Genomic DNA, 9411 nt, shown 5'->3' with positions numbered 1-9411 from the left:
CATTTATCATTGCTGTTTAATCACATTTTTAAATCTTAAATTCCAAGTTTTAAATTTTTTGTTTTTTTTTGTTTTTTGTTTTAATTATTTTTCTATGTCCTTATTATTTAGAACCCCACAAAAAGAATCTGTCAATCCTTAAAAATAATATTATTTCCTGTTTTATGACATTTATCTATACTTTTTTTTTATCACATTTTTAAATCTTAAACTTTCAACCCTAAACTTGGGACATAGTTTATTGGTTCTACACTAAACTTCAATAAGGTATAGAGAGTCGAGACCAATTTACGGGAGAGTAGATACTGAGCTAATGATATTGAAATAAATATAAAGATTAAATGTCATAAAAATGATAGTGATAAGATTGTAACCATATCGATTAAAGATTATTATTTTTGTTTCTTTTAAAATAATATATTTTATAGTTTTGATTATTTTGTATTATTATCAAATTTATTTATTTTATCTTATTCAAACCTTATTTAAAAATATTTATAAAATCACTTTGAAAATTTATTTGAATTTTAATAAATAGTGTTTTGAAAAAATATTGTATTAATTTTATATTAATTAACATTTCTAAATTGAAATTATAAAAAAAAATATTAACAAAACATATATATATATATATATCACATCTTAAGGTCAATCTCACTAAACACACAACCATTCACTAATTAATCCATAAGGTCATCTATCCTCATATCCACATACATGGATATCATATTAGAATACCTATTTAAACCTTCATATATACATCCTTCCCAATCATATATATAAATCTATCACTATTTCACACCATATAACATGTGCATGAACTTAACTTTACCACATAGCATCATAAAACCTTAAATAACCTTACAATCCACATGACAACACCTCAGAACATCATAACAAAATCATTTTTATCCTTGTATTGCCTAGTAACTCGAAAACATCATGATAGCATACATATCCCATCAATAACTGTCAAGGAAAATGATACCTAGAGAGTTACACTTGTCCAACGATCTCAATCCTATCCCAAAAGAACATTAAAAGAATAAGTTATAACTATTATGAAGACATGAGATTCTGAATAGATCCTCTTCTCAGCTAACAATTCAAAATCATAACAAATATATTTAACGCTTATAACTAGCCTCTAATTACCAAAACAACTATAACTGGAGTTCTAAACCTTCATTTTACCTCATTCCAGTGCCATTGAAAAGATCACATCCAAGACTACAACTTTCATGAAGACCACAAAATCCAAATCTATCAATACGGTACTCCTACTAGCATAACAAAACTACAGTGAAAACATCTCCTACACTAGACAACAATAGTGCACTAACATCCCACAGAATACCTCAACCCTTCCAAACTTACTTCTTTCTACCTTAAACTCATATCCAAGCTTCCAACTACAATCCCTAAACGAAAATAATTCACCTATTCCACAAAAGACTTAGAGCTGAAATCAAATCCTCATGCAACCTAACCCCTAACAAGATTAATATGCAAGCATCAAAACTTAAGGAAATCACCAACACTTTGACCTTTCATCAAGAACACTCAAAGTTCTAATGCTCGACACATAACCTCTTGGATTCAATCATTACCACTATAACTTTCAGAAACGCCACCAATCGTAAACTCTTAATACATTCGATAAGTCAATTTCTTACCCACATCCAAGCTTCCACTAGTTCTAGTTGGTTAGCAAGATACTTCGTCTACTACCACTACTTCTTACATAAGCAAGAAGTATCAAAATAATTAAGCAATCATGAGATTAAGAAAGAGCAATCAAAAATAGCATCATCAAGTTATATCATGTCTAACAGACAAATCCTGAGAACACAATGCACATAAATAAATAACAACAACATAATCAATCATCACATTAGCACATCAATAAACTTCACACGCAATGCATTCCATCATTCATTTATCGAACAAGCCTAGTAGACTCACAACTCACGGCCGATTGGATCGACCTGCTTTGATACCACTAAATGTGACACCCTTACTACCCCAACACATATATTGTAATAATGAAAACTTAACAAAAACAATTTTCAATTTCGGTAAAAGGGTTCACATGAGAATCTTCAAAATTGTTCTTCAATAACCACAACGATAAAAATGAAACGTGAGAGTTTACAAATGATTTTCAAAAATAATATTTACAATTCTAATTTCATATAACAATCTATGTCCTAAAGAAAATCATCTGCCCCGATGTCACAATATTAGAGCATAACCACAACTCAACCGTTAGCATTCTAGATGTCACTCGTAGCCGGATCTTCCTCACCTAAAATATCCACAAATCGCACGGTGAGAAAAGAAAACATCTATATATATAGCACATAAGAAAACATAACATATTATCTCATTATAACTAAATATTCATAAATATTTCAATATATCGTATTTCAATCAATCATACATCGTCATCACGTCATAATTCTCAATCACACCAATCATCACAAATCTTGCACTTCACACTATGCCAAGGTCACGCTACCCATTTAACAATCTCAGGCCGTGCTCACCCCTGATATAACACTGTGCCAAGGTCACGTTATCCCTATCCCAGGGTCGTGCTCACCCTTGACATGTTAACCAAGGTCACGATACCCACGTAACAATCCAGAGCCGTGCTCACCCCTGATATAACACTGTGTCAAGGTCACGTTATCCCTATTCTAGGGCCATGTGATGAAGATTTTCGCAATCTCTCCACTTGGCAAGCGGACCAAGTTTCGATGTAGTATTTAAGTATCGTCCTCAGGGATTTGAGAATTTAGTAATTCTTACTCTAATGATTAATATAGAGATGTTGATATGATTGGAAGTGAGCTAATGTGAGGCAAAATTAAAACGGTAATGTAAAAGTTATAAGAACAATTATATGAAACAAGGATTGGACCCTAGAGCACTTGCTAACTCCTAAATTTCCTTAAAATAAATATGATTTCATCTTCATGACTTCCACGTTCATTTAGTAATTCAACAAGATCCCTCAAAATTGAATCCTAAAGTAATTAATCTAAAACATGATTCCTCTATGTTTTATGATTAACACTTTGCATTAAGAGCAATGACTTGAACAAGGTGACTAAACAAATCAAGTCTATTCCTAGAGCAAGAGATGTTTAGGTGCAAGATTCAGTTCGGGTTTTCAAAAACGTTTTCCAACCGGATTCAAAAACCAAAAATCATACAACGGGTGATCAAGCCGATATAAGCATTAAGAGAAGAATCAAACACAAGTAATGAAAATGAAATGCATATATATATTTAAGAAGAAGAAGAGTTAGTAGTTACATCTAGACCAATCCTCAAAGATTTAGCCCCTCATGGCCATTTACAAGATCAAAGGAGTGGAAGAAGAAATTACAAAGGAAGAGATGAAGAAAAAGGAGTTGATCCTCGTTCCCAAGTGATCCAGCCTCCAAATCTTCGTTCCCACTCTGTTCTTTCTTCCTCCTGTGCTCCCCGCTCTTGTTTTTCTCTTTGTTTTCGTCTCCCTTTTCCTTTTCTCTCTCCCCTGCCCTTTTATAATTGCTAGAATTAAAACATAGTAGGCAGGAAGAGAAGAATTCGCTCAGCGCCTTGAAACGGCTGAGCGGATTGGGAGTTCTTCACCATGAAGAAACCTCAAGGGCTGAGCGCCTGAGATCCGCTGAGCGCTTTAGAGGCAGAGAGCACCCCTTGTTCCTGGATGAAATCCGCTGAGCGGATGGGAATGGCTGAGCGGATTGAAGGCAGAGAGCACTCCTTCTCCTCCAAGGCCAATCTGCTGGGCGCTTTGAAGTGGCTGAGCGCCTTGAGTTTGGGAAGTTCTCTGACCTGATTCCGCTGAGCGCTTTAGAATGGCTGAGCCATTCTTCTCCAGGTTTCAAAACCTACAAAATAAGCACCAAATTGGATCAAAGGCTTCCTATTCCCTGTACTAACATTAATCAAAAGCACCTCTTTGATTCTAAGTATATATAGATCAAAATAATATCAATATGTACACAAAATGTGCTAGATAAGTGTCTCAAGTGAGTATTAAATCAAACTAATTAGACACTTATCACCATGCTCACCCCTGACATGTTAACCAAGGTCACGATACTCATGTAACAATCCAGAGCCGTGCTCACCCCTGATATAACACTGTGCCAAGGTCACGTTATCCCTAACCTAGGGCCGTGCTCACCCCTGACATGTTAACCAAGGTCACGATACTCATGTAACAATCTTGGGTCGTGCTCACCCCTGGTCATAGGTGTGAAGAACCACAATCACATCTCATTCACATCCACATTCACATTCACATCCACATCCATATCCATATCCACATCCACATCTCAATTCCACAATATATACACAATCCACACAAAATGGTGATTCACATACTCCTCAAGTAATTCATCATCTAGATCATCAAATAATATAACAATAACATTCATAAACTAATATAACAAACAACAGAATTATCAATTTAATATAATTTTAACGTAAACAGTAAAATCCTCAATTGTTCCAAAACCTAACTCACAGACACTTTTCTACAATTTCATTCTCCCTCTTAGATCATCATTCTTACAAATTATTAGCATATTTATAATCCTCAACACATACAGAATCTATTGGGATCCTCAATTTCTCAAACAGAAATCATCCAATTTTTCACAACCTAACTTACATGCACTTTTCTATAATTTCGTTCTCTCTCTCAGAGCATCATTTTTACAAGTTAAACATATATTCGTAATCCTAAATATATATAGAATCACATAAGATAATTAATTCTCCAAACATAAATAATTATAAAATTGTTCATAACCCTAAGGGTTCTTCCTCTACCCAATTTCCTCATGTAACTCTACATATAAATAATCTCCTTTTCCCCCGTACCTGGATAAATAGGAACTCGGGCAGAACCTCCTCCTCTTTTTCCTTAAACAAGGATCGGAACTAAATCTGGGACAGAACCTCATCCTCTGAGTTCCTCTTGGTCTTCAGAGAGAAGAAGAGGAACGAAAGAGAGAAGAAGAGGAACGAAAGAGAGAACAGAAGAGAAGAGAGAGTGAGAATGAGAGGTGTGTAGAAATGAGAGGATTTGAGGCCTATTTATAGGATTTTTCGCCCACCTACCACTACAGCCCGTTCCAAACTCGGAACGGCCCGTTCTGGGCCCTTCAAACCTACGCAAATTTTTGAACTGGAACGGCTCGTTCCAAAACCAGAACGGCCCGTTCCCAATCCCAGCAGAACGGCCCGTTCTCCCTCCGGAACGACCCGTTCTCCAAACCAGAACGACCCGTTCTCCCTCTGGAACGGCTCGTTCTCCAAACCGGAACGGCCCGTTCTCTCTCCAGAACGGCCCGTTCTGATTCTCAAATTTTGGGCCTTTAACTTATTCCAGAACGGCCCGTTTCACTTTTGAAACGGCCCGTTCTGGGCAACGAATTGGGCCTACAGCCCATTGAAAATTGGGTTGTTACACAAGGCACCCCATGTCAAGTGTTATCCTATATCTGAGACTGATATATGTAAAATCGTGTTTTTTTTATTAAATTAACATTTATTGATGAATTATATGAATTAGTTGAATGAGTTAGTGAATTACCTCTGTAATGTGAAGTAGATGAATAGTATGTGATGTGCTTAGGGATGAGAATTGTGGATGTATGAGAAGTATTGCAAGCCTATAATATTGTGAAACATGAATTTTGTGATATATGTAAGTGAACAGGTCTAAGTATAATTTAGTGGTGAAGTGGATTGTGAATTGAGAGACTATGTGGATATGAATTTTGTAAGCATGCATGAAAGCTTGTATGCCATTTAGTCCTTCAAATTTACAAAAGAGGCATGTAGTCCCTCTAATTTAAAAAATATGGAATATTAGTCAATCTATATTGATATCTATTAATGATTAAATTTTAATGTTTACTCATACTTATATAATAATATAATATTTAGTAATATGACATTTAGAAATAATTTTTTTTTAAAAGCATACAAATTATTTTTTATTAATAAAATAAATATCAATCATTCATAAAAGTAGATACAGATGAAAATCTTTTATATGTTATTTTAATTTTTAATTTTATATATCATGTTATTAGATATTATATCAGTTAAGTGGTGATAGATCATCAGAAAATATTAAATTTTAATGATAAAAAAAAAACATTAAATTGATGAAAAGACTAAAATTTTGTATTTTAAAAAATAGGAAGACTAAATATCTCTATTTTAAAATAGAAAATCCAAAACTGTGAAACAATAAAAATAGAAGGAAAAAAATTGTAATTCAGTCCTTTTATTTTAGCAGGAAAATTTTTCAAAGTAATGAAAATGTAAAGATAAAAAGCTTCTTTTATTCATAGTAAATAGATAGATTCTTGTATTACATGTTGCCACTTCACACGAACAAGTATTATCTGTGTTCTTATAATTGGTCTTGATTTACCATATTGACCGAGCATCAAACACTAAACTAGTTTAATTAATGTAATTTTGAAACTCAATATTCAATAGCCTCATTTTAGCTTGTAGACAAACTATTGGTTTCTCTTTTCTTTTCATAAGGTCTTTTGGAAATATTTATTAAGGGCACACCTGAAGAATTCAGGCTTACAAATCCTAGCTAGGTTTTCGCAAAACCATTTTCTCAAAAGAGTTCAGAGTTCTAAATTACATTCGCATATGTTAAAAAAAATAATCATAACACCCTAAGAACTACCACAAATAGTTTAGCCAACCATCCTCATATAAGAATACTTACAAAAATTTTATTAATGATGATCATATTACAGCATACAAGTGATACACTCAGAATTCTCTTCTTCTCTTCTCTGTTTTTTCTAGTATTACTCGTGTTCTTATAATTGGTCTAGACTTACCATATAGATTGAACATCAAAAACTAAACTAATTTAATTCACGTAATTTTAAAACTCAATCTTTAAAATGAAGAGTATAAAATTGATTAAATTGGTTCAAAACATAACTTTTTTTTCTTCAAACATGGCTGTTTGGATCTAATTTGCTAAAAAAATTAAATTTAAAATTTTAATTTTATTATTTTGATAAAATTTTAGTCCAACATTGATTGATAATTATATCTGTTATATATATTTTTTAATATGTTAGAATTACAATAATAATACCGGAATTCAAATCTAATACCCTATACTTTTTATCTCAATCTTTTACCATTAGATCGAACATAGTAATTCCAATTATATTTATTTAATTTCTTATTATAATTATTAATATAAACTATTGTATGTTATTATATTTAAATATTATGACATGTTTAATTTATTTTACATTTAATAAAAAAGGAGATCCCATTCATTATTAATAAAATTGATAATTTTTTTTACATATATAATTATAAAAAAAAAACCATTGATATATATTCCTATGGAAATAAAATACGTATAATACATGTTATCACTTTCACACGAACAAGTGATACGAAGTTGTTATAACTGGATTAGGCCAACTTAATAGTTAGACTAAGCAACTAACACTAAACTAATTGATACAACTTTATAAAAAAAAAAATACAGTATAAAAATCGATTAAATTGGTACAAAATTGGATATGTCTATTTTGATATGATTTAATGAAAATACACTTTTATTTTTAATTTAAATATTTAATATTATGATTCTCATATAATTTTTAGTCCAACATTATATTGTTCGATAATTATATCAATTATATTTATTTAGTTTTTTTTACTATAATTGCTAATAAAAATTAATGTAGGTTATTAGATTTAAATATTATAACATATTTATTTGTTTTGACATTTAATTTTAAATATAATATATTGAATTACGATATTTGTAAGTAAACTTTAATTTTCACTGTTATGTAATGAATATTACATTGCTTTAATTTGTATAATATATATTACTTAAAATGTTATATTAAAAAATAAAATCATATTATTTAAATATTACTTATTCAATTATGTTGTAAATCGTTATAAAACTTAGAATTAAATTTTGAACCAATATTTTTATCACTTCTATTTTGTATTTTCTTTCATTTTATTGTAAAGCAAATATAAATATTACAATAGTTTTTTTTTTATTTTATAAATACTACTGTTTATCAATATTTATTACATCAATTATCTTAATTACACACCCCTCTTTTTATTCCCTAATGAACTTACTCATGGTACTATTTTTCATTAAAAAAAAGCTATATAGAAATATAGTTTTTCTTTTATTGATATTTTTTCAACACATTTCCTTTTTATAATAACTCAATATGTGGTTCTAGCTTCCCAACTCAATGGCATTAATCTTAGAACTACAAGCTTTATTTACTATTCAAAAGGAAATAAAAGTAATCAATCACCCAATTAACTTGTTAATTATAATATTTAGAAAAAAATTAGAATAATCATAGAATGTTTCATAAGTATAACAAAAATCTAAAAAATATTACAAAGTGAACACTTCATCATCATTTTTTTTTAAATCAAAGGGACCAAAAAATAAATAAATAAATAAAGAATTACACAGTCATAACACGAGGAGTATGAACTCCCAACAAATCAGCTACTAGCAACTAACTTATATTAGATGAGGGGTTCTATGTTGTTATAGACCAACAAACTATTTTATTAATTGCAAGTTAAATTTTCTAAAGCATTCTATCATCATTTAATACATCATGAACTTTTGATTGATTGTGTATGCTTCTACAATGCTAGAATATATTTAGAGTTATTACTTTCATAATTTATATTCGTGAATAAACACAAAAAATATTTTATAAAAAAAATACCATAAAATATGTTATTTATAAAAAAAAAGATAATTTTATTTTATGAACAATATTTATTAATATCAGGTGTAAAAATATTTTATGAAATTAGTCATATATTAAAGGAGTATGTAAAATAACGTAACCATATGCTTACATAACTAGAGTTTGCCTTCACTATCTAATTTGAGAGTATATTTGGAGGGCATAAGGCATAACTTGAGTCTAAGATAGGTCAAACATGATTTTTACACAACCGGTATATTTTGATGTGTGTTAAAAATATGATTTTAAACCGGAGACAAATTTTATTGAAATATTTGGAAGTAGTTTTTGGCATCACACCCGACATGAGTCATATAAGTTTCTTTTATATATATATATATATATATATATATATCATTATTGTTGATATTGTCATAATAAATGATTGCATACTTTTAATGGTTTTTCCACAAAATTTGCATATTTTCTATAAGTAATAAATATTATCAAGAAAAAAGAAGCATGACTAGTACAATATAACAAGGTCCGACAAATACTTTTATTTTATTACAAATCATAATCTATAATCAATATGCTCCTCATCAAAATATAGAAAGAAAAAAGATTGTAA

The sequence above is a fragment of the Cajanus cajan genome, chromosome 10, assembly GCF_000230855.2.
Source record: "Cajanus cajan strain Asha chromosome 10, NIPB_CcT2T_4, whole genome shotgun sequence".
NCBI lineage: Eukaryota > Viridiplantae > Streptophyta > Magnoliopsida > Fabales > Fabaceae > Cajanus > Cajanus cajan.
The sequence above is the reverse complement of the archived record's forward strand: the minus strand, read 5'-3'. Positions refer to the sequence as shown.